The sequence below is a fragment of the Vanessa cardui genome, chromosome 19, assembly GCF_905220365.1.
Source record: "Vanessa cardui chromosome 19, ilVanCard2.1, whole genome shotgun sequence".
Taxonomy (NCBI): domain Eukaryota; kingdom Metazoa; phylum Arthropoda; class Insecta; order Lepidoptera; family Nymphalidae; genus Vanessa; species Vanessa cardui.
Window position 1 is genome coordinate 1124238 of NC_061141.1, and position 27970 is coordinate 1152207.

Here is a 27970-nt window from a genome sequence, read left to right on the forward strand (position 1 = left end):
GAACAGCGTGGTGGAATACGTTCCAAACCCTCTCCTTAATGGAAGAGGAGGCCTTATCTCAGCAGTGGGAAATTTACAGGCTGTTACTTTACGTTACTTTTTTACTTTAGCGAAGTTAAACACGCAGGAATGATCCTGACCACTTGGAGTTATGTTTTGATAACAGAAGTGATCAGCTTAAAAGGAGGAGTATACAGGAGAATTCATTTTAAAAATTACTCAATTAATTTTGGAAGTTACCAATATTCTTTATTTCAAAACAATCAAAATAAACTTTATTCAAGTATGCTTTTACAAGCACTTTTGATCAAATCAATTAAGTGAAGCTACCACCGGTATTTTAAAAAAAATCAAGCTAAATTTTAGTGTAAATATATTTTGTTGTAATAAAAAAAGTTTATAAATCTTTATATATTACGAGATTCAAAAAGCAACTGGTGGATTTCAGATTACAACGTTATCGAATCTGTTTCAGAACGATTTCAGCGAATTCAGAATAATGCTATTCCTACAGGGACCTATTCGCGCAGCCTTTTTCGTAGATATATTTTTATGGAACGCTTTTGTGTTAAAAGACTTTTTAGAGAGTTTCTATTTATCAAAATATTATATAAATATATCGAATGTAATTACTGAACGATATATGAATATTTGATATAATATAGGTAATTGATATTCGTATTAATGACATTAATAAGCACTTGAATTTTAAATGTAATTTTGTCACATTACTCAGTCTAAGTTAATTATAAAACCAGTGATTGTCTCAAAAATCAAAATCAAAATGAACTTTATTCTAGCAGGCTTTTACAAGGACTTTTGAATCGTCATTTTACAATTAAGTGAAGCTACCACCGGTTCGGAAAGTAGATTCTACCGAGAATAACCGACAAGAAACTCAGTAGTTACTCTTTTTCAACATTTAAAAAATACAAAGTCAAGTTATTTAAATACAATTATTTAAATTAATATATCCTGCTTGAAGTCAACAGATTTTAACTCCACGCTTTTTTATCATGTATAAAATCTCGTATCGAATAATATACATTTTTTAACAATGTTTTTTTTTTATTAAACAATTTGTATTTACGAAACGGTAAAGTTAAAAATGTCTGCGGAATTTTATTACTTTGACTATTGGTCTGTTTACTTTCTTCAATGAGTATTAATAAGTATCAGTATTGTTGTGTTCCTGTTTGCAGACTGAGTAAGTTCACAAAATTGGTGCGCATTTACGACGTGTGGAATGGTTATTACTCACAGAGCTAAAGTCTAAGCTGGTGATGACTTCTTATTATCAGGCTTATTTACTCTTACGCCTAACTATATCATAAAAAATATTTCATCTAAGTAAATAATAGCAATAGATAATATTTAATAACTCGAGTTACTGTTATAAAGCCCCCTCCATACAGATTGTAAATCATGTTCTACAAGTTTTACTGGTGTTAAAAGTTACTACAAGTCTTTAAATAATTTAATAATCGTAATTTAACCTGGAATTCTCAAATAGAACATATAAGAAAAAAACTAACATCAATTACTGGCTCAATACGAAACCTAGCCCGATGTATTCCGCGTGAGCTGCGTTATACCATCTATAACACTCTAGTCAAACCCCACTTACTATATCTCATTGAAGTTTGGGGAAGTGCCACTAAAACAAGACTAGACAACTTACAAATAGCACAAAATAAAGTAATAAAAATTCTGTTTCGATATCCCTTTCAAATATCTACTACAAAAATTTATAATGAAACCAAAATAATGAATATCCGACAGCTCTATACATATAGTACATGTATCTTGATCAGAAAAATTCTTGACAAAACTATCCACACTAATATAAAATTTACCAAAGTAAAGGAACATATTAAACGTAGCACCCGACGAGCTAGCTTCCTTGTTTTACCTAAAACTAGAACAGCACACAGTAAAAAAAACCCTTACATATGAAGGAGCACAACTTTATAATAAAATTCCTGCTCACATAAAAAATGTAAAGTCATTCAACGCATTTAAGACCAAATTGGCTAATTACATTAAAGCACAATCATTTTGAATAATAATAATAGTATAATTTGATATTGTATTATTATTGTTATTTAAAATGATTATTTGAACAATAACAAACTAATGCGTTGAATGGCTAGTTATTTTAAGATGAGCACAAATGTTACCTTACTTTTTCTGTGTATTCTCATGTAAGCGACTTTTGTCTTTTTGAGAATAAATGTCTATAAACCTAAACCTTTAAAAATAATACCTGGAGGAGTTCTAAATTTAAATATTACTTAGTATAAAAAGCATTTTATATTATATCTATCGCTTACAGCTTCAGTTCTAGCCGTACCTTTAAGTTGGATGAGCTCTGTTTTATCTTATTTATTTTTATGAGCCGTGTTGAAGGTTTCAACTCTCGGGTCAGACCGGTGCTTTATGTACACTACAAACTTTATACAGAAAGATATTCTGTGGGTATCATTACTTGATGCAAATTAAAATAGTTCAAAGGTTTATGCTTTTTTAAGCGATATGCTTAAACCGTTATTAAAGCTTTAACGTAACTAGCTGTCAAGTAAATTAAATATTTAGTTTAGCGTTTGATTTTAAAAGGTTTATTTATTTTTGTGTTTATTAACATGTGTATGATGTTTGAGTTTGCTGCATATTTTCTGTCAACTATTTTTAAATATGTTTTAATTTGTGTGGACTCTTTGTAAGACTGAATGGTGGTGGTTGAGGGCTGGCAAATGTTATGTGTTCCTGTTTAAAGGATTACTGAGCCAATTATAATCAGTGATAATCATTGTATATGCACTAGAAGTAAGGATAAAGTTATAACGCCAAGTTTCCGACTCCGCAAAGTCAATGGATCCTTCTTGGGGCAAGGTATCCATTACTATAATAAAATTCCGCAGAAATTTTTAACTTTGCCGTTTAGTAAATTCAAATCGTTTGTTAAAAATACATTGGTAGAAAAAGCATACTATTCGATACAAGATTTTGTAGATGATAAAAAAGCGTGGAGTTAATACCTGTTGACTTCCAAGCAGGATACATTAATTGAAATAATTGTATTTAATTAACATGACGCTGTATTTTTTAAATGTTAAAAAAGAGTAACTACTGAGTTTCTTGCCGGTTCTTCTCGGTAGAATCTACTTTCCGAACCGGTGGTAGCTTCACTTAATTGTAAAATGACGATTCAAAAGTGCTTATAAAAGCCTACTTGAATAAAGTTTATTTTGATTTTGATTTTGATTTTGAATTTGACAAGCACAAGAAACGTCACAACGTCACAACACGATGGTTATATGTTGATATATCATATATTTTTAAAGTCTATGAGTAGTGACAATTTTCATTCAATTATGAAAGTGGAGTGTCTGCTTATAACTGTTTGTAATGGCTGGACCGATTTTGACAGGTCCTTTACTGGTAAATAGCTGATGTAATAAGGAATAACTTATTTGTATTATTAATGAAAACGTCACGTTAGATGCCTCCTACCAACTACTACTAAACAGACTAGACTAGACTTCTTAGTACAGAATCAATAAGTTATAGTCAAAGCTGCGAACTGAACAATAATCTCTTTGTTAAATTCAAACGCGAAGTCGCGGAAACAGCTTTTTATTAAAATATAATGCGTTAAATTGATACCGATAGCGAAATATTTTTTGGCTTAGCTGGCCTGGACTCTGTCGCTTAGAGTTAACACTGAGATCCAGCCAGGAAATGGAAAACAGACACTCGCAAATTTTATTCCTTTAGTAGGTCGTTTTAGAGGAATCAATGAATGAATCAAATATTATGTCCTAATATATATAGTATTGCTTGTTTTTGTTTTAGTATATCTTTTTCAAAAAATATATGCATTACTAAAGGTATTAATTTCGGGATATTTACCATGTTTTTTATTTTTGTACATTATCTACGAATGTCTTGTTCACGAGACTGAAGTTTGCGGGTAGATGTTGATAATGTTAGAAGTGCCCATATCGGACTACCTCCTTTCTCGTACGTTTGCTGCGTAAAACGAGGTAATCCGAAATTAATACCTTTAGAAATAAAAATAACCATGTTTATTTAAAATCTAATGTATGCTTTATGGATAAAACACCATTTGTTTATATACATACAGAGAAATGTCCACACAGGCCCATCGCTGCTCGGGACGATGGCCACCTATAGTCATAGCGAGGCCGTCTGCAACTACAGAAGGGTCACTAGGTGGGTGGTCCACCTTGGTGTCTGATCTGGGTGAAGCAGTGTTGCCATTTTTTGGAAGATCATATCATATAGAAAATATCGTATTAAGCCATACTCATATGCTGTGTATGTCATTAGAGTGGTCTAAATAAGATTATGAAAAGTACCTATAGATTTTGAAAAGATCGTCTATTTCGTGTACGATTTCGATTCATCTATCGTATAATTTATAATTACGAATTAAATCGTACGATTTAATTCGTAATTATAAAATATACGATTAGCACGGTTGGCAATACTATGGTGAGGTTACGCCTCTGAACAATAGAGCCTCGGCGACGGATCCCGCTGTGATGTGTCCATGTGATGACGTCACCCGTAGCCGAATTGTATTGCTAATCTAATATTATTACCATTGACAAATGATAGCGTGATTCAGAAAATTAAACAAAATAAACCACGACATCTATTGATACAAACAAAAACTATACATTCTTTCTTTAATTTTACTTAAATTCTTGCTCTGTATTTTATTATCACAAAACATCTATATACTTTCAGGGACTATGTAATTAATTGTTAAAAGGCGTTCACTGTCCCAGAAAGTGTTAAGTATCCAAAAGTTGTATTGATTTAGGGCCCTCGTGTCCCTGAGGACGGTATTTTTTGTGGTATAACGTACAGATTAATGAGGATGAATTATTATCAGTAGTCGTCAGGTTTTTGGCTTTAACTTGTTACGTATCTAGTTTCAATCCAGATGTCGTTTGTAATACTAACTAAATGCATGTGTATATACAGGGCACATATACCAAAATAACATATTTACAATTTTTGTTTGTCTGTATATCGGTTTGTTCCGTCTAAAATCTAGAACGATTGTAACGATTTTGAAGGGGTCTCACAAGCAGATAGATGATAATAGGGTGTTACGTTATGTTGTTGTTGTTGTTAAACTGGGTGGACCGATTTTGATATTTTTTTTTGTTTGAAGGCTAATGCTTCCCGTGTGGTCCCATTTTAATTTAGTCCAGTTCTGATGATGAAAACGTCATAAGTCTTAAATTTTTGTTAAATTCAAATTCGCACAAAGTTGCGGACACTATTCTACATAGGTAGAAATAAAATCGGTTTTTCCAACTTAGCCTTAATTTTTTTCAGACGGAATTAAGTAATAAAATATAGTTTAAACAATTAAGTGCTTTTTAAAATATCAGAATTGTATTAAATGTAAGCCTACCACTTAGATATGAACCAGCAAGACACTTATATACCAGATTTATAATTCTTATAGTTGTATGGGTTTTTGAAGCTGTATTTATCCCTTTATACATTATATATACAGAATACAATTCTCGGTAATACGTTTTCAAATACACTCTGTCCATTAAAGTGTCCACGAGATAATCCGACACTGATTAGCTACGACGGGTTTTTGTGAATTTTCCTTAAACGTTCTATTCGAGGAAAACACAGCTTTTTATTTTAGCATAAATAAATGTTCAATAATAATAAAAAGTATTCTATTATTAGCAGATTTTAACGACATTGCCTGATATTAAATATGACATGTAGCATGGCAATTTCCCATTGCTGGGCTAAGTTAGGAACATATTCCACTACGCTACTCCAATGCCCGTTGATGGATTCACGTGTGACACAATTTCGTTGAAATTAGACACATGCAGGTTTTCTCGAGATCTTTTCACCACCGATAACGAGATGAATTACAAACACAAATTAAGCATATGAAAATTCAGCGTTGCTTGCCTGGGTTTGAACCCGCAATCATCAGTAATGTACCCACGACCCACCCTGGTTTCGCACGGGTACAATACTGATACTAAATATACTACAGAATTTGTTTATTTACGACATCACATTACAAACTTCTAAAATTATCAGTGTTTGTTTACTATACTGTCCATGTATTATATACAAAAATATTCCTATCGAATCACTCTATCTTTTAAAACAGGGATATAGGGACAGATAAAGCGACTTTATTTTATATTATGTAGTGATATGTGAAGTCATTAATAAAACCACACTCATACTTCAATGCATGTATAAGATTTTATATTAGTTAAAAATATCGACATTTAATACACGAACACATACATATAAGTATCGAAATAAAAGTATCTAATAATATTATTTATTATATTTGTCTCAGTACTACAAAGCCAGGGGAAATGAGAGATTATACCTCGAGCGTATAGGCATTTTTTAAAACATTCATATGACCTATATTATTTCAAAAATACATAACGATAGCGCGATTTAATCTACTACTAATGCCCTCTAGTTTAAAATATAACAATTAACATATCTATACTTATAATAAATCTGTAGGGATGTCAATTCTGTACATGAAATATTTTTCCAAAATAACTATCAGGGGGTGATCAGGGGTCGATACTGATACCAAAAATGCAATTAGTAAAATTTTTGTCTGTCTGTCTGTCTGTCCGTATAACCGTAATAGAAACAAAAACTACTCGACGGATTTTAACGAAACTTGGTACAATTATTGTTCATACTCCTGAGCTGGTTATAGTATACTTTTCATCACGCTACAGTCTATAGGAGCAGAGCAGTGTAGAAAAATGTCGGGAAAACGGGATAAGTTACTCCATATTTTAATCTTCCGTCGCGTGTACAACCTTAATGGTTAAAGATAGACAGAAATCATGTATGACGAAAATGTTCTTCTTAAAATTATATAAAAAATATCCCATGACAGCATATGTCTATCTTTTATGGTTGGCTTACAATAACACATGTCACTCCCAATAGCGTAGTAGTTCGAAGCTTTCTGATTATATTTGTCTATTCCCACGTTTATAACACTCTCAATAACCCCAAATTTAAAAGTTAACAGTATTAAATATACAATATAAAAAAAGTATAGACATCGGTATAGAAACACCAAAGTTATACATAAAATACGCTAATAATAAAGATATCGCACGTGAGTACCAAATGAAAATTGGTATGGAGAAAGTGATTATGCTATCCCCATTGATGTTACTTGCCACCAGGTGGCGCTGCGATATAGAGATTTCGGTGTACCGTTCGAGCGATTTTCATGAATAAAGTGATTATTTTATCAGTATCATTAAAAATAACCAACAGGTGGCCCTTATGTGTATCACGATGCACTTCTATACCGATCAACCGATAACTATAAAAAAATCTAATCAAAAATGAAAATCTATTCAAAACGCATAATAACTAACTTAATTTCCGTCATAAGTCAATAAGCATAAAATAATAACAACAATAATAATTGTCATTTTAAAATAAAATAATTATAAATTACATATACGGGAAGAAGTGATTAGCTGTTTTTATTATAAGAAAGTAAACAATAAGCATAATTGGTAATTATACTCATAACTCCAATAACAATGAATCTTTAGTATAAAATGTAAACGTAAGACAAACAGCCAAAAAGCAACTACAAAAGAAACAAAAGATCAGAACATCAATAATATATGCGCAGCGTCATCCAAAAGAGCTACGGAAACAGCACACCAACAAGAAATACGTTTAGAAACAAATAGAATCCGAATTTCTACTTTGAGAGCTGCCAAAATAGTGAGTCAACGTAATGATCAAGTTCCAGATCTTCGAACAAGCATCTTCGTCAAGAGATACTGAAAAACCTGAGGAGTGAGCCCAATGACTGGATGATCAACGATTAAAATAGACTAAGACAAGATCTAGATCCAATCTCAATAAATCTGCCTTCAATTACGATATAGGTTATGATAACAAGATGCATCCCGATGTGATCATTGGTTCAATGAATATAGTATGCCCATATTGTCACGCTATGGTGTTTAAAATAAACTGCTGGTATGTGCTACTCCACTGGCAAAATGTATTTACCACAACTGGTTGAACTACCAGAACCTCTTTTTACCTACGTTACGGGAACTATTAAGGAGTCTAAATATTTCCTTTAGTACATTAGAAATTACAATTCATGCTTTCAAATGACATCATTTGGAGCAACAAATATTGTACAATACAATAATTTCGCGTCTACGTTTAAAGTATTATATGTATCATATGATTGGTTCACTTCTTCCAGTATCTAAATCAAATCAACAGTTTTTGTTTCTGGACATTTATTTCATGAACAACGTAGAAAAAGATTGATCTTCGATGCATGTTCAGTACCACAACTAATCGAGAAATCATCGCTAAATTTAGGACTATGCTTTATGAAAATAATTGTTTAGTTAAAGATTTTAAAACGGCTCCAGAAGGTGAAACAACAAATGATTCAAAGCAATTATCAATGCAGATAGAACGATATTGAATGCAGAGCATGTTTTAATGCTCCTATAGCTCCTGAAGTCACAGCTGTAATTGTCGGCACAGAAATTACAAAACTAGGTATTGTTATCACTAAGCGACACAAAATGAATCAAGGTGTCGCTGAAACACATTAATTGTATGACAATTATTACGATTATCCGATTATGTTTATGCTAGCAGAAGATGAATATCATCTCGGACTGTATCAAATAATCTCTAACGACAGGCTCTGTGACATCGAAGAGTTGCATGGATTTTTATGCGTATCGTATAATGATTAGAGATAATCAATGTAACCATATTCTGAAGGGTCGCAACTGTTTAAACAATTCAATGTTGACATGTACGCTATGGTCGAGAACGAACGATTAAACTACATTCGATACAACCAATAAAAACTTCGAGCCAAAGAGTACAATTATTTACGAGATACAATATCGAATGATAAAGTAGCTGCTGATATTGGACAAAGATCTTCGAAAAGTGGAAGTCCAAAACATATGCACGCTCAGCATGCTTTGACGTAAGTTCGAAAGTATTGACAAGGTTGTAAATGTTATAACATCGATATTTGATAGAACCGGACAAAAGAGAACGTGTTGGTGTGATGCAAACTTTTACAGACTATAGAAATTTAGTTAAAATTTTCATCGCACCATCTTTACACCGAAATTACACAAACGAAAACATTTTCATGAATCATACGTTTCCGGATTCAACAAAAAGGAGATGTGATCTTGACAAATAAGTTTATATGTTTAAATAAAACTAATTATAACGGATGAATCGCGTATATTAATTATTTTTAAACATACCGACGTTTCGAGTTACAGTTAGTGCCTTCTGCGTGCAACCGGAACGTTACTCAAGATATCAATTGAGAAATCGTTGGCGGTAGTTGTTAATAATATTTCCTTTGTTTTTCAAATAGACAAATGTCATCTTAGTCTACCCGTGACCACGAACACTGCAAAGTGCTCGAGTGAAAAATAATTAATATACGCGATTCATCCGTTATAATTAGTTTTATTTAAATGTGTAATAATCGCGAAAATTTAAGACAACATTAAGTTTATATGTGTCATGAATAGGCAGCCTATCGAGAACATCATTGAAGAAGATGAAATAGATGACGAATATTAAATGAAATATTTTTTAAGTATTTGACTAGATCTAGCTCTCGCATGTTTCTTGATTTGTTTCTTGATTATTTGTTCATTGTCGATGATCAGTAATTAATTAAAAAATGTAAAATTTAAAAAATATTTTTCTGCGACTAATGTCCAGCGAAGCGGGCGGGTATAGCTAGTTTTTAATAAAGTAAGTTATTAGACAATATTATTATATACTTATATTTCGACAAACATAATAAATAAGTGTAATAATTGAATAATATAATACTTCGTTATCAGATTGTACGAACAATCAAACCCAATTGGGAGATCTTCAAGATATTAAGGCTTATAAATATTTCATTTTGACACGCCGGCCAAAATCCGGTTTGTACGTGACAAATTTTGACGTAACATTAAATAATGATTGTCCTCCTGACTAAAATCCATAACCATGATTCTCGAGGGAGAGCCCACTGTACAAGACATGTTATAACTTGAGCGCCCCATGCTTGTGATGCGTTAAACCTAGGATATTATGAGAATATTATTAATGAATCGTACATTCTAAATATTTTATGTAAATATTGTATTTCAATAAAAATGTGGGTCTTTGAACTTTTTATTAGCATTTGGACCACCTGATAATAAAGTGGTCACCATCACCCACAGACAATGACACTGTAAGAAATATTAACTAATCCTTACATCGTCAATGCGCCATCAACCTTGGGAACTAAAATGCTATGTCAGTTGTGCCGGTAGTTACACTGGCTCACTCACCCTTCAAACCGGAGCACAACAATACTGCGTACTGTTGCTTAGCGGTAGAATATCTGATGAGTAGGTGGTACCTACCAAGGCGGGCTTGCACAAAGCTCTACCAAGTAAAAGTAGTAAAACTTCGTGATTATTCAAAAGATTTTTTGAGTCATTTTAAAACAAACTACAGGTTTTGTTTTCATTTCATTGTAAACTGCAAATCACTCATTACATTTGTATAGTTATAGCATCGCTCTCTAACCGGCCAGTTACTATTTTCCGTTCTTTGAAATGAATTCTTTGGCAAATTGTAATAATTTCGTAAATAAAATTGAGACTGTGACAAAAATCGGCTTACGCTAATAGGTATATAATATTAATTAAAATTTGCCTCGACATAAATTAAATATTTGCCTTTTAGTTTGATATGCAACAACCACAACAACAACAGCCTGTAAATTCCCACTGCTGGGCTAAAGGCCTCCTCTCCCTTTGAGGAAAAGGTTTGGAACATATTCCACCACGCTGTTTCAATGCGGGTTGGTGGAATACACATGTGGCAGAATTTCTATGAAATTTGTCACATGCAGGTTTCCTCACGATGTTTTCCTTCACCGCTGAGCACGACATGAATTATAAAGACCAATTAAGCACATGAATCAGCGGTGCTTGCTTGGGTTTGTACGCGAAATTATCGGTTAAGATGCACGCGTTCTAACCACTGGGCCATCTCGGCTCATTAGTGTGATATAACTACTTTTAATTTCTTTATAGCCATAAATTTATTGCTATGAGATCATTGAATCATATTCGTGAATTGTTGAAACCGACTTACAATAATCCTTTGAATATATTTGTAAGAATTATATCGTATATCACCAATATTGACACCCAGTGATATATTTCATAATTCATGATCATTTTCTGCGGTGAGTTTCGAATTTGTCTCACAGAATAGCTCTATTGAATATTGATTCAGTATTAAATATCAGGTATAATATTATTTATCTTCTGTAATATCGAAAAATCCTTGAAGATATTGAAACGATGAGTTACGGAGGAATCATTCGTATAAAATACGAATTTAATAAGACATCATAAATGCTGTCAATGGGTGTATTATAGACAGAGGTTATACGAATGAAAAAATGTTGATAAATGTGGTATTTAGATAGACCGATATGGCCCAGTGGTTAGAACGCGTGCATATTAACCGATGATTGCGTGTTCAAACCCAAGCACCGCTGTATTTCATGTAGTTAATTCATCTCGTGTTCGACGGTGGAGGAAAAAATTATGGAGAAACCTGCATGAGTCTAATTTTATAAAAAATCAGCCACATAAGTATTGCATCAACCCGCATTGGAACAGCGTTATGGCATTTGTTCCATAACTTCTCCTCAATAGGGAAAGGAGGCCTTAGCCTAGCTGTGGCATATTTACAAGCTGTTGTTGTTATTGTATGCTAATTCAAAAACCTTAATAAGTAGATAATAAAATAAAAACATAAGCAATGTAAGAAGGAAACGAAAAATACTGACAGAACACGCAATAATATTACGCAATTTTATAATAATTGTGAGGCGCGCGAATCTTCGCGTTTATTCAACAGATTATTAAAAATTCCAAACCATATGACAGGTTTTGTTTTGATTTAATTTAATTGTAAACTGACAACGTCTGTTTGCACGCTTTACTCTTTTTTTATACAACCATAGCGTTGTTCTTTAGTACATTAAATGAAATATTCATTTTAATATTTTTTGGATATATACTGTGTTAGTATATATTTTATATGCTGTTTAAAATCTTCTATTGAGATTTGTTGACATAAAAACTCAAAAAACTTATACCAACAATACATCTAGTTAACGACTAAAATATTTCATTGTAGCTTATATATACATAGTATAAAACAAAGTCGCTTACAGCTGTCTGTCCCTATGTATGCTTGGATCTTTTAAATTACGCAACGGATTTTGATGCGTTTTTTTTAATAGATAGATTGATTAGAGAGGAAGGTTTTTGTATGTAGTAGCTTCACTTAATGGTAAAATGACGATTCAAAAGTGCTTGTAAAAGCCTACTTGAATAAAGATTATTTTGATTTTTTTTTTGTATACATGGACAATATAGTAAAGATACAAGAAAATAATCTGTAGTGTACTTAGTATCAGCATTGCACCCGTGCGAAGCCGGGCGGGTTAGTAGTAGTTTAAGTTCAGTAACCAGTAAGGTCTGTACTCAAACGCATATTATTGTGGTGAGCGTGTAAGTGTAATTATAAAAATCTTGAGACGAGAATTGCGTCTCAAGACTCCTGCGAAGTCGTCTCGAGATCTGTGGTGATGGAGCTTGTTATCTGTTTCTTTGGGTGGTTATAAAATGCTTTTATATGTATACTAGTGATGAGTAACGGTCTCGCATGAATACCATAAACCTATATTTTATCATCTTGTTGTTACATCTTGATTTAAACTTCGGTAAAATTAAATACCAAATCAAAATAACATAATATAAATTTACTATTTGACTAAAAAATAAATTAAATAAATATATTGCGTTTCGGGATGCCTAATAGAAGCTACCTTAAGCAGAAGATACCTTAAGCATCTCGAAATTATATGAATGATATGTTGATACATGGCTGGCGCTGTGGGTTAGAGTGAGAAGGGAGATGCTAGATTACCGCTAGCGTATGCGTGAGAGAAAGAGAAGCTAGAATGGCGCCGTAACGCGTTACGTAACGGAGCTACCCCATAAGAAGTTATTACTTAAAAGATTAATGAAAAAAGTATTATCACATTTACTTGGTGGTAGGGCTTCGTGAAGGCCCGTCTGGGTAGGTACCACCCATTCATCAGTTATTCTTCCGCCAAATAACAGTACTCAGTATTTTTGTGTTCCGGTTTGAGTGAGTGAGCCAGTGTAACTACGGGCACAAGGGACATAACATCTTAGTTCCCAAGGTTAGTGGCACATTGACGATGTAAAGAATAGTTAATATTTCTTACAACGTCATTGTTTATGGGTGATGACCACTGACCATCAGGTGGCCCATATGCTCGTCCGCCAACCTATACCATAAAAAAAATTACAATTGTTAACATGTACGAAAGCAAAGAGGGCAATCTCAAAACTATTTGTATTTCTTGCTTGCTTTCTTGACTGCTTATGCCTCCCCTTGCACTCAACTGCTTCCGCCCATCTATGTATGTGTCAGGTAAACAAGAAGATTAGCTTGCTTATTCCTAAATATCTGTCTAGCTGTTTAAATACGTGGAAGAAACCTCAAGTGATATATATAAATAAACATAAAATATAGCACTATTGACCACTATACAGCTGTTTTAAAAAATCTCTCATAAAATCTACAGCGTACACAAAACTCCATTTTTAAAATTAGTCATTCTTAAAAATGTCACGTTCGTTTAAAATTGTTCAAGATAAAAAAAAATTGAAATATAAACGCCGACGAAAAATGTTTCGAAGTTTTTTTTGTACCAAAAGCGTTTAGTTTCATCAAAAGCGATAGTCTTTTTTTATCTTTTTCAAATGGCAATTCACTATTATAAGCTTGACCACTAAATAATCTATAGGTTTTCTTTTTACGAAATAAGGTCGTAAGCAAAAGTTAATTAAATTATTCGACATTCCTAAAACGAAAACTTTATATACAAGATGTATACAAGACTGCTTTGTATACAGATCTTGCATAACTAATAAAAAAAAATTCAAAGCTATTTTTTTTTCTATTGTCATTTAAATAATTTAAAACTAAAATGAATAATAAAATTTATATGTTTGATCAATTGATAATAATTATTTACTCATATTGATCTTTACATCGTCGATCCCACAGTGCCTTAAGACGAAAGTCTTCAACCAGTGCGTCCTACCCGTCATGACATACAGAGCCGAAACGTGGACACTCACGACAAGGCTAGTCCACCAGTTTAAAGTCGCTCAGCGTATAGAAAGGGCTCGGCGTTTCTCTGAGGTATCGCATAAGAAATTAGGTGATCCGTCAAAGAACCAAAGTCATCGACATAGCCCACCGGATTAGTAAGCTGAAGTGGCAGTGGGCTGGTCATATTTGTCGTAAAACCGACAACCGTTGGGGAAAACGTGTTCTAGAGTGGAGACCGCGTCTCGGCAAACGTAGTGTAGGACGTCCTCAGGCACGGTGGAGTGACGATATACGCAGGGCGGCAGGCTGGATGCGAGTAGCCTTAGAAATCTTATACCTAATTAAGAAAATAAATGCAAAACTACGACTTATTCATCAATCAGCATATACTTTTGTTAGGTAGATAGAAAATAATAAATTACCTAACACCGATAGCTTCTCCTTATACGTAGGCGTTCCTGCAGGCGCGTGCTAGTATCACTAAGAAGCTCTTGTTTCATCTTCGCATCTCACTCGTAAAATGTTAACAGCCGACTTACAGTGTTACGCCATTTTGATACGCGCGTTAAATAAAAGTTATAATTATTATATTCAATGTCGTATGTAACATTCTGTTTACACTCGAGTTCTGAGGTGAGTTTCGAGATTCTTCTTTTATATTTTTATAGACTTCATTACACATGTTTGCCATTAAAATTTACTAATTCGGTGACGATTAAGTGAAAAAGTTGTTTTGAGTTGAGATGGCCCAGTGGTTAGAAAGCGTGCATCTGAACCGATGATTGCGGGTTCAAACCCAGGCAAGCACCGCTGATTCATGTGGTTAATTTGTCTTTATAATTCATCTCGTACTCAGCGGTGAAGAAAAACGTCGTGAGGAAACCTGCATGTGCCAAATTTCATAGAAATTCTGCCAAATGTGTATTCCAGCAACCCGCATTGGATCAGCGTGGTGGAATATGTTCCAAAACCTTCTCCTCTAAGGGAGAGGAGGCTTTAGCCCAGCAGTGGGAATTTACAGGCTGTTGTTGTAAGTGAAAAAAATGAAGATGTTCTTCCTGTGAATGTTTGTAGGTAATTCCTTATTATTTAGTTCATATTACTCTGATCCCATGGTAGATAATCTCTTTTACTTGTGACACGATTTATATGGATATGAGAAGCGTTATTTGAAATTTTCCACCTATACATATTTTATTGAATACATTATATAATCGTATTCAGCTAACATGACTGTATTTTTTAAACGTTGAAAAAGAGATAATACTGAGTTTCTTGACGGTTCTTCTCGGTAGAATCTACTTTCCGAACCGATGGTATCTTCTCTTAATATAGTTGTTTAATGATGATTTAAAAGTAAAACCTACTAGCCTACTTGAATAAAGTATATTTTGATTTTTGATTTTCGATTGATCCTATAAACTTTTGCTACAAGCCAGAGTATCCACGTTCATCAAAATTCTCTATGTAGATTCTATCTGAGGACTTATACGGCATACGAAATCACCCCAAGAATCGCCTATGTGACTAATGGGTACATTTTTCACGAGAATAGAATTCGTGGACCTCGAGATGTGTAAATGTGATTTATGGCGGACATTTTTTTATTTATCTTTTCATTTATATGATAAAACTGCGACAGGTTCTTGTTTATGTACGAAATTTTTACATATTATATTTGTTCTTTGAAAATATAGACGGACGAGCATATGGTGCTTCTGATGTTAAGTGGATACAACCTCTCATACATTAGTACTGTATGATAATATTAAAAATGCCATTCATCGCCAATGCGCCACCAACCTTGGTAACTAAGATGTTATGTATTTTGAGCCTGTATTTGTACTGTCTCACTCACCTTTCAAACTGGAACATAACAATACCAATTATAGATGTTTGACTCGATTTTGATTTTCATTGGATGGTAGCGAGTTTTACATTTAAGTAAGTATTAGTGATAAACGATCGTATAAGACATTTATTTATATGATGATACTCTTAAGAGCAATTTTTGTTACGACTCCATTATCAAGTATTCGTGTGCACATTCTTGATTCGTTCACCTTCATAGTCCGATGGTACCACAAATAAAAAACGACCTGAGTTCAGTCACAAGGCCTATAGCTTTATTAACTGTTGGTACGATAATGAAAGAAAAAAATGTTTATTAGGAAAAGACACAATTATTAAAAGAATAAAAACTAACTTACTCTCCAAAAAAAAACAATAATAAAACAAAACAATTATAATGAACGTGTCCTTAAAAGGTGTACCATTCAGCTTCCAAGTTAGAAACACTTCCAACGTCCATACTGAGATAAAGAGTCATTATAAACTAGGAGTATATTCTAGCTTCTAAGCAATTGAGGCACAAAACTAAAACTATAATAAGATCTAACTAAATCTCCATTCCAAAATGCAAAATTCAGAAACATATTCATATAACACTTTTGGCAAGACGCACAAGGAATATTAATCAACGGTTGTTATTCATGATAGAACCTTCTCTCAGAAAGTTTAAGTTTCCGTCTTATGAATATCATCAAGAGACCACTGGTTCAGTTAGTTTGATATAGTTTTTAGTTTTAATTTAGGATTGTATCTATGGAAATATTTTTAAATTATTTCTAAGTTATCCAACGTTTGTAAAGTTAATTAGGGATATTAAAAATATACAAAAACACATTTTCAATATACAACTCTGTTTGATAAAGTTATTCTATTAATAATTGATTAAAATATAAGAAAATATTAAAAATGTATATCGACGTGGGAAAGTAACAATTTTGAATTTGTTCAAATCACCATATTCTACTTACTATACAATATTGTACAACATAACATACATATATTATATGACCTCATCAGCACATAGGTACATAAATATATAAAATGTATACTTGCCGGTTCTTCCCGGCAGAATTTACTTAGTATAGTTAATATAGTTGTTAAATGTCAATTCAAAAATGCTTGTACAAGCTTTCTTGAATGAAAAATGTTTTGATTATATATGTAGGTTTTATGTATTTTGGTTGAATTTAAATAGTTAATTAATAAGTAACATATAATATCTTTAATAATAATAGCTTTGCACGAGACGATTGACATGTACATTACACCCAGTCCGCTCTGGTGTATCGGACTGGACTTGTTAGCTTCCACAAAGTCACTCGTTTTCGCAATTGCCGTACATTTGCATGTTACTAATGGCATTGCTGGCATAAAACACAACCATGCTACGACACAACACTTCTATTGCGAAAATTATACCTCTTTAGGAAAATTCAGAAAAGGAACGAATTAGGGCGTTGATGCCGTATCTTCACACGAATTTCCGTTCGTACACATTAAATAATAAGAACACACTCACACATACACACAAACACGTATATGATACAAATAGATATGGTAACGATCTGTTCGAGATTGACAGCGATACTGTTTGACCGATTGCCACGAAAGTTGGTAGGTAATCAATTTCATGCCCAAGGTCTTTCTATATGGCGCAAGATTACCTTACGATTCAAATTGATCACTATGACAAATACTTCTCGAAATGATAATATTTCAATAGTATTAAATGTACATTTTTGCTTAAGTTAATGGATCTCCATAGTTGATATGACAGTCAATCTCAAAAGTCAATGTGTATATGACAATGGAGAGTCCAAGTAATTAGTTGCTAGATATTGCCTTCGATGAGGTCATAATTATTAGTGACGTTTTGCATTCTTTACAATGGACAAATATTTCTTCTAAAGTTTCCTCCACTTACATCCGCGTTGGGCTAGATGCCTTCTGTTTAAGGCTTTGTGTCAACATATCTATACATGAAACTCGACTTCCAACGGTTCTAAAAGCTTTTGACCTTGTAACTATTTCCGTAATCGATTCAGCCGTTTTTGTGATTTTGGGTATCAACGGATTTGACTTCTAAACTTTTCAGTAAAACCTTTGTAATAGGAACATAATTATGTATTAATATGGAGTGCATGGAAGATATCAGCGATTGATTAAGTCGTCGAAGATCAGACAAATACTTCTAAGAAATTTCACATTGATAGGCTTCATCATCAACAGCCTTTTTTCGTCTACTGCTTAGACGTAGGCCTCTCCAATAGCACGCCACTGTGATCGATCTCCGGCCACTCGCATCCAGCTCCTGCCTGCCGCCTTGCGTAAATCGTCACTCCACCGTACCCGAGGACGTCCTACACTACTTAAGCCGAGACGCGGTTTCCACTCTAGAACACGTTTTACCCAACGGTACGGTACGGTAACGGTTGATAAGCTTAAAGTGTATGCAATTGGAGTAACACAGACACCTTACCTCTTATGGTAAGGGCTCCTTTGCTCTAATCCTCATCACTTAGTCTTGGGAACAAAATTTGGAGCATAATCCATCATACTCTTTGCGATGCGACTTAAAAACGTATGTGTTGCTTACGATTTTTGGCTTTACTACAAATTATTTAAATGTTGATATAGCGCTAATTTATATGAAAATGTAACCTATTCCTTCCGCCTAACGCCATAAAAAGGCAAAGTACTATCTTAGAGAGTAATCAAAGAAGGTCCTTATACATTATTTGTACAACCAAGGAGGCTTTTACAAAAAGGTTTAATTAAATAAAAATCAATTAGGTTTTTTTTCTCTTAATCCGTTTTTTTCCTGCTTGCAATTCCCAAAAGTAAAATCAACTTTCAATTTCAACTGAAATGCTTTTATCTTTTATTTTAAATCCCAATTTATGTTGATTGCTGGAAATTTATTAATAGTTTTCTCTTGCGATTTCTGTACCCTGATGAATTTACTGCAATTCATTTGGTAATGTTATAGTCTGAATCTAAAGTATACAACAACGACCTGTAAATTTCCCACTGCTGGGCTAAGGCCTCCTCTCCCCGTGAGAAGGTTTGGAACATATTCCACCACGCTTTGGAAACCATTGGTATGGTTAGTGGAATACATATAGTAGAATTTCTATGAAATCAGACAGATGCAGGTTTCCTCACAACGTTTTACCTCACCGCCGAGCACGAAATGAATTATAAACACAAATTAAGAACTTGAATATTCAGTGCTGCTTGCCTTGGTTTGAACCCGCAATCATCGGCTAAGATGCACACGTTATAACCACTGGGTCATTTCGCCTCCCGTGTACAATTTTTATATTTTATTAAACTATTCAGTTTAAAAATAATAAAGAACCAAACTTAGAATGCTATAATAGAAAATAATAGAAAATAAAGTCATCTAATTCTATTTTTATTAATAGTAACATATACGAAAACGTTTATTGTGCGTTTATTTTCGGCAGGATAAATTCTATTCGTTGTAAATAAAATTGTTATTTTTCTTTCGACTGAAACGAATCCTGTCGAGTCTGGAACTGACAGCTAACTTCGGTTTGTATTTGACCTCAAAAGGTCGAACTGATTAACTTAACAGAAAACTAGAAAGCTTTTATTCATTTTCTAAAGGTATTATTAAAGCGTTGGAACTAATATATTGGTAAATTAATTATCTGTATAGGAATCGGACATTTGGCTTTTAATTTTTTTTTAAATTTAGTTTTCTTTGTATTAGCCGAGTAGTTAGAACGCGTGCATCTTAACCGATGATTGAGGGTTCATACCCCGGCGAGCCGCTGAATATGCATGTGTTTAATTCAAAAGCGTGGTGGAATATGTTCCAAACCTTCTCCTCAAAGGGAGAGGAGGCCTTAGCCCAGCTGTTGGACATTAACAGGTTGTTGTTGTTGTGCTGTGAAGCGAGATATAAACGTCTGTAGAGCGGATCGTTATTAAATATAAATATATCAACATAACCCAGCCGACATTGGCATGCCAGTTCAATTGTAAGGGTTGTTAGTTTTCAATATTATAACAGTCCAATTGAAATCGAATCGATTAGATTCCAATTAGAAATATATTAAACTAAAGTACACTTACTTATTGCTGGTCAAAATAAGTAGTACCACCGGTTCGAAAAAAAAACACCCCTGACCTGAGAAGAATCGACGAAAGAACTCAGTGGGTCGATTGTTTTTAAACAAATTATTTAAATACATAATGAATATTACTACCAATAGCCTTACTAGAAATTTGGCTAATATATTACAAAACATAATGAGAAACACATTAAATACGTCATCGACCTTGATTGCGCGTTACAAATAAATTTGCTGCGCGAAAGCCTCACCCCTATGACCTGTATTTGCAGAGAAATGTCACTGATCCGTTTGTTCTTATTAAACAGCAGAGGGGTTGAAACGCGATTCACAACCAATTACCTTATATATTTAATTGATGTCATCCAAAAATAAGCTGAAGGATCTCTTATTATTTTGTTACTCAATATTGTTTTGTACACAAATAAATCTTGTGACAGATAGCTTAGGTAGAAAAGTAAAATCAAATGAAAATAAAAATGCGAAGGAATTATTTCTCTTAAAAATAATTGTTGTTGCTTTTTTCAAGTTAATAATGTCATATCACATTTTAAATTAACATGGCTATTTTTATTGTTAAAGTTATTTATTACGGGATATTTACCATGTCTTTTTTATTTTTATCCGTCGCAGTTCAATATTTCGACATTATCTACGAATGTCTAGTTCATAATGTCATGTCACAATGGCGTGTCAAGTAATGCTATATTTCGAATACCGCCATTTTATATGGGCAGTGGTGACCACTTACCATCTGATGGCAGGTATTCTATCACTATTAGAAGGGACAGAGTAGAGTATTGCAGGTTTTGTAGTAAGTATTAAACCCAGATAACCTCTTCCCGAGGAGGAAATACATAAAGGGAACTTCCAGCAACTGGCCTATTAAAAAATTTAAATATTGTATCCAAAATGGTAAATAAGGCATATTACTCAATACATCAATATTACATTAAGAATAAAAATAACGTGGTTCAGTATTTATTGACTTCTAATCAGGATATATAATAAAATAATTGTACTTTAATGACACTAATTAATTAAGATGGTTTAAAAGATTAACTACTGAGTTTTTTGTTGGTCCTTCTCGGTAAAATCCACTTTCCAAGCCAGTGGGAGCTTTACATTTAATTCAACTCTGTAACATGAAGACTTTATAAAATAGCAGTAGTAAATATTTTATAAAGTACTTTCTAACTAATTGTATAAATAAATAAAAAAAAACATACATTACTCTGATCCCAATGTATGTAAGTAGCTAAAGCACTTGTGTTATGGAAAATCAGACGTAACGACTGCACCACAAACATCCAGACCCAAGATAATATAGAAAACTCGAACTCGACTCGAACGGAAATCGAACCAAAGATTTCGGAGTGGCGTAACCATGAAAATCGGTCTACACATTACTCAACCACGAAGGTTTCTCTTTCACATATTATCTAAAACCTATACGATAAAGAAGACCTAGGACTGACCCTCTCCTTTACACGCGGCGAAGCCTGTGTCTAAAACTAGTAGGAATATTGTTCTTAATTTGGAATTAATTTAACAAATTTAATTTTTTTTCAGATTGGACGTTCGACATTAATGTTTGCAGCTGACAAGGGTATGTACAATGTGTTTACCCTACTTCATCGATCTTGAAAGCAATATTTGCTAGAACATGTTCAAATGTGGGCTGTTTTTTTATTTCCTTATGTATGAATTTTCAGCTAAAGTTGATTACAGAATACGTGGTTTTTAATTAAAATCAATCAATAATCTAAATTTAAAAGGTTTTAATAATAGTTCCACGTTTTGGAGCACAGATAATTATATTATAATATTATTCTACAACCTTCTGCGAAATATGCTACATTTGACATACTTTTCATGTATATGGCTAAAGTAGTTTTGGTATTGAATAATAATTTGAAGAGATAATATTATGAAAGACAAATTTAAATTCTTAGACAAAATCATATTAATGAATTCGTAGAAATCAACTTATAGTTGCTACAAGTATTTAAAACGGGATACTTACCAAGTTCTTTTACTTGGCGGAGCTCGATATTTCGACATTATCTACGAATGTCTTGTTCACGAGACTGAAGTTTGCGGGTTAAAGTTATTGAATTCGAAAAAAAAAAATTACAATGAACTTAAGTTAATACAATAATCAAAGTAATAACTAAACAAACCTTTATGTAATGATGTCGGCCTGACTGAATTCGGACACGGTCAGTCTCAAGGGACAGGGATAAGGGACGCGTCGGCTTAGGATGGTGTCGGACTGTGTGAAATGCTATGCCACGCGCCTCATCTGATGATCTCCGTGGTCGAGTGGTGTGTATACCGGTTTTGATGGTCTTTGAGGTCCTGGGTTCGATACCCGGCTGGGTCGATGTAGATTATCATTAATTTTCAATGTTGTCTTGGGTCTGGGTGTTTGTGGTGCCGTCGTTACTTCTGATTTTCCATAACACAAGTGCTTTAGCTACTTACATTGGAATCAGAGTAATGTATGTGATGTTGTCTCATTGTCTCATTAAATCTACATCCGTCGGCAATGACACACAGAGGACGTATAAATCCACTGACTCTCTTTCCCAACACTCACTTTCCCAATCTAAACTTGAAAGTCAGTCAGTTCAAATGCAAATTGTGCAATCGGTTTTTGTTCAACTTTTTCTTAGGACTTGATAAAAAGTATAGTATGGATTATCATAGAAATCGAATACATACTAGGCAAGCGCAACATAAACTGTTAAACATTCTTTTCGAAACGTGGCAGACATATTCCTATACTTTTATTAACATTTATTGGCCTCCTGGGGTTTGAACTTGGATCATTGGGACTTGCGGCCTTATCTACGCACTAAACCAAGAAGGCTGTTAGTGAAAAGTCTGTTCAAAGTCAGATATATTATAATAGATAGAAAACGTTTGAAAAAAATATCATTACCTGCAAATTGTATAATAAATGTTTTATTAAAAAAATATTTTGACTGCCAAATTTTGACCTGATGGTAAGTGGTCGCAACTGCTCATAAAAATTGCCTTTAAAATTATCTATTATTTACATCTTTAATAGGGTTTAAAGCATATAAATCAAGATGTCACTGGCTCAGTCACCCTTCAAACTGTCACACAAACAATATTAAGTATTCGTGTTTATCTATAAAAGATGAATGCTCTAACGGACTTTTCACAGACGCGTGACTTATCTCCGAATCCTCAACACAAGCTCTTCGTATATCTGTTATAGTTTGGGTTTTCCTTTGAGGAAAGTTAAAGTTAAGTAATAACTTAATCCATGGGTTAGAAGTTCGAATCTTTGTGTGAAGCTTAACTTAATAATTGTGTTACCTTTACTTATTATTAGTGACAGGGAAATGATCAATTAGAGAGGGTATTACTAAATCAAGGAGTTTATTATATTTGCCAATAGTTACTCTAATATATAGACAATGATAGCCCAGTGGTCAGAACATGTACAGCATGATTGAAGGTTGCGGGTTCAAACCCAATGGTTCATGCCTTTAATTCATCATCAAGGATATCATTGTGAATTGTGCAGGCGTGTAATGAATGAACGAATGTAATTTGTAAAAAGTTCTAAGTTAAATATCAATGAACATATACTCTATTTAAATGATCATAAGAACTATGGAAGCAAGATATTAAAATGAATTGATATTATCAGGTTCAATATAAGATTAGGACAATGATGCGCCACCGACATAGACAACCAATTCTATTTACTACTGTTAGAATATTTGATGCATACCCAGATGGTCTTGCAAAAAGTCCTACTAAAATCTTAATTATTAAAATATTTCCTTTTAGAAAAAAAAAACTCTTGGATGTAGGCTCGGGTTCCATCGCAGGACACTGATTATTGTAATAAACAGCATTAAAAATCTGTTTACATGGAAAGAGTAAATATGCGAGTTTCTTGCCGTTTCTTCTCGCTGGAGGCTACCTTCTGAAAATGTGGTTGCATTCAAATATCGAAAATTCAAAAAAATCGTTATGTATAAAATCGTTTTAATCAGATTCCACTAAAATGTACAAATGCTATTTCAATTTTATAATATATCAAAACTTTGTTAAAATATCACGGGTCTAGACAAAAATTAATCAAATAATAATTACCATATCCAAGGGTATTTGGTTATTATGAATGTACAGTGTGTCGCATCAGGTCTCACGAGAACATTTTAGTTGGCAATTTTAACCACTTTGAGTATGAGACACATCTGAATTTCATACGGCTCTTTGATGTCGGCGTTGTTATAACAAGACACCTTGTCTTTGTGTTCACAAGATGTGTTAAAAGCGTAACACTGAAAGCCATGGATGTGGCATGTAAACAATATTTTTAACTAGCGCCCCGACTTCGCAGGGATAATAATAATCTTTATTTGAAAATATAAGCATTACAGTATTTACACCAAGTCGCTTATATTTACACTAATTACTAAACATTTTTTTTTTATTTTAAACATTCTTACTAATTTTAATTAAACATACTACAAAGACAAATGAAATAAAATTTAGTAAAAAAAAAAAAAAATTAAAATTTATAAACAAAATAAGCTTAAATCTATTTAGGAACTACAAAATTATTAATTAAAATTTAGGAATATGTAAATTTGTTTAAATATAGTATAAATAGGATCATAAAATATGTCTACATCTCGATAACCTATAAAGTTATTCAAAAGTTTATTCAAAGGGATGTAATACTGATACTTAATGTACTACAGAATTTTTCTTGTTTCTTTACTTATGTATTATGTACAAAAACCTTCCTCTCGAATCTCTATGTATTAAAAAACCGCGTCATAATTTGTTGTGTAATTATAAATATGTAAACATACATAGGGACAGACAGCGATTAGCGACTTTGTTTTATACTATGTAATGGTGTATGTAAACAGTCACAGTTTGCTTCTCCTCCTTTCCTCGTTTCTCTGGTGGCTGGGCATGGACGCGGATTTGAACAGTTACTGGGTTTTATTGTTCAATTTGTCGCTAGCCATTTGGAGTCTGGAAGTTAAGTGTGTAGACTAACACCCTTGGAAATAACTTAAAGTCCCTGGTCCTGTGGTTGAACTCTTTGGTAGTGTCCTACAGGCCCTAATGATGATAGCGAGAGACAGAAGTGACGCACGCATCTCTTGTGGCACAGATTTTGAGCCGTTGTCACGCTACTTACTAGGTCCATCTCAATATTTATCTTTAACGTCGAGTATAAACAATCTAAACTAAAGAGAGAGTCTAAACTCTGTTAAACGAGTATTTATTACCTGGGTTGCTAAAAATATGGATTGAAAAGACATATTGCGGGCCGGCATGGCGAGAAGAATGATTTTCTATTTCTGTACTGATCTTTTGCGTTTGAACTCAAACCTCAAACGTCAAGGATGTTCTTGGAAATTAATAACTATTGTTACGAGAGTAACACTAGCCTTCAATACGGTGTTATGACATTTGATTCTAATCATAATTTATATCACATTATTATTGCATATTATTAATACAGCAGGGGTGGGAGATATTAAATTTATTATATACAATTATTATTGTAATTAATTGATCAATAATTTAATTTAATACTGGCATGTAACACTATTTCTTATTTTAAATATGATTGAGCTGTTATTAGAAAACAATTGGACGATAGCGTGGCATTGTAACAAAAGATAGAGAGATTGAAATATTATTGTAAAACGATAATATTATTTTGGCCATCCCGAACAACCGAAATTACACTATTCTCTTTATATAACTGAGTTCATTTTCAGTGAAATATGTGCGATATTTTTAAGTTGTTCAAGTAAGACTTGACGGAATAACTTTTATTTCTTTTTTCAATTAAGCAAATTATTTTCGATTAATCTTATCACAAACTTAAATCATATGAACGGCTAGATAGTGAGTAAGAACGCTTAAGTATTTTCTAATAAATCTCAAATCCGATCTCGAGACGAAGAAAGACGATCCTATCTCCAGAAGATATGCGATCAAGTAATAAATCTCTTCCAATGTGTAATGCACTTCACAAATAAGCGCAGTTAAGAAAATATTTTGATTTGTGTATTTTAAGTTTTCTGAAATTAATGAAAGTTTTTTTTAAAAATAATTAGCAATTAAACAGTTAAAGTATTTTCTTTATATAAACTTTTCGTTAGTAATTTATTTAATCGACAATTAAATTATGAAATTGCAAACATATATTTGATTTAATGCATAAACAATATCAAATTACACTTATATTACTAGGCTTACTGTACAAAAGATTTGATAACAAATGAATATATATAACGAGGAGTCAGGCATCAGCTCGTTATCAGCTCATCATGATATCTATACTTATAATAAATCTGTAGGGCAGTCTATTCTGTACATGAAATATTTTCACAAAATAACTATCAGGGGGTGATCAGGGGTCGATACTGATGGCAAAAATGCAATCAGTAAAATTTTTGTCTGTCTGTCTGTCTGTCCATATAACCGTTATAGAAACAAAAACTACTCGACGGATTTTAATGAAACTTGGTACAATTATTTTTCATACTTCTGAGCTGGTTATAGTATACTTTTCATCACGCTAAAGTCCATAGGAGCAGAGCACTGAAGGGAAACGGGAAAGTTACCCCATATTTTGAGCTTCCGTCGCGTGTTTAGCCTTAATGGTTAAAGCTACACAGAAATCATGTATTAACGAAATGTTCTCCTTAAAATTATACAAAAAATATCCCATGACAGCCTATGTCTATCTTTTATGGTTGAGTCACAATAACACGTGTCACTCCCAATAGCTTAGTAGTTCGAAGCTTTCTGATTATATTTATCTATTCCTACGTTTATAACACTCTCAATCATCCCAAATTACAAAAGTTAACAGTATTAACTATTCCATAAAAAAATCATAGAAATCGGTATAGAAACACCAAAGTTATACATAAAATACGCTAATAATAAAGCTATCCCACGTGAGTACTAAATCTATAATATAATCTATTATATAAATCAATAGAGTCTGTCTGTACACTTATTTTTGTCGTAATTCGTCATGTGTTCTTAGACTGACTTAATTTTTACCATTTTTGAAAATTTTGTGTGTCTGTATCATTATAAAAATTGGCATACAGGAAAAACATGCACTTGCGCAAATCATAGACTATCTATACATACAAAAGTATATATAGATAGCCAAAAGAATGTGTCTGTATGTGTGTCATCGATAAACTCAGAAACTATTCATTATGAAAATTGGTATGTTTATCTATTGTTTTATGGAGAAAGTAATTATTTCATCCGTATCATTAAAAATAACCAACAGATGGCCCTTACGTGTATCACGATACACTTACATTCCGATCAACCGATTATTATAAAATATGAAATAAAAATCTATTCAAAAAGCATAACAACTAACTTAATTTCCGTCATATGCCAATAAACATAAAATAATCACAACAATAATAATTGTCATTTTAAAATGAGATAATTATTATAAATTACATATATGGGAAGAAGTGATTAGCTGTTTTGATTATAAGAAAGTAAACAATAATCATAATTAGTAAATATACTCATAACTCCAACAACAATGAATCTTTAGTGTAAAATGTAAACGTAAGACACATAACCAAAAATAAAACAACTTATTTATATAAATAGAAACCACC

General features: G+C 32.9%; 1 protein-coding gene across 1 annotated transcript in view; it reads left to right on the top strand.

The window, feature by feature from the left end:
• Window positions 1-27970, top strand: part of LOC124537892 — a 414407-nt gene that overhangs the window by 169786 nt on the left and 216651 nt on the right. Inside the window, exon 3 of the mRNA XM_047114852.1 lies at window positions 21858-21894. The gene's annotated coding sequence lies outside the window, so the exon portion shown is untranslated. The remainder of the gene's footprint in view (window positions 1-21857; window positions 21895-27970) is intronic.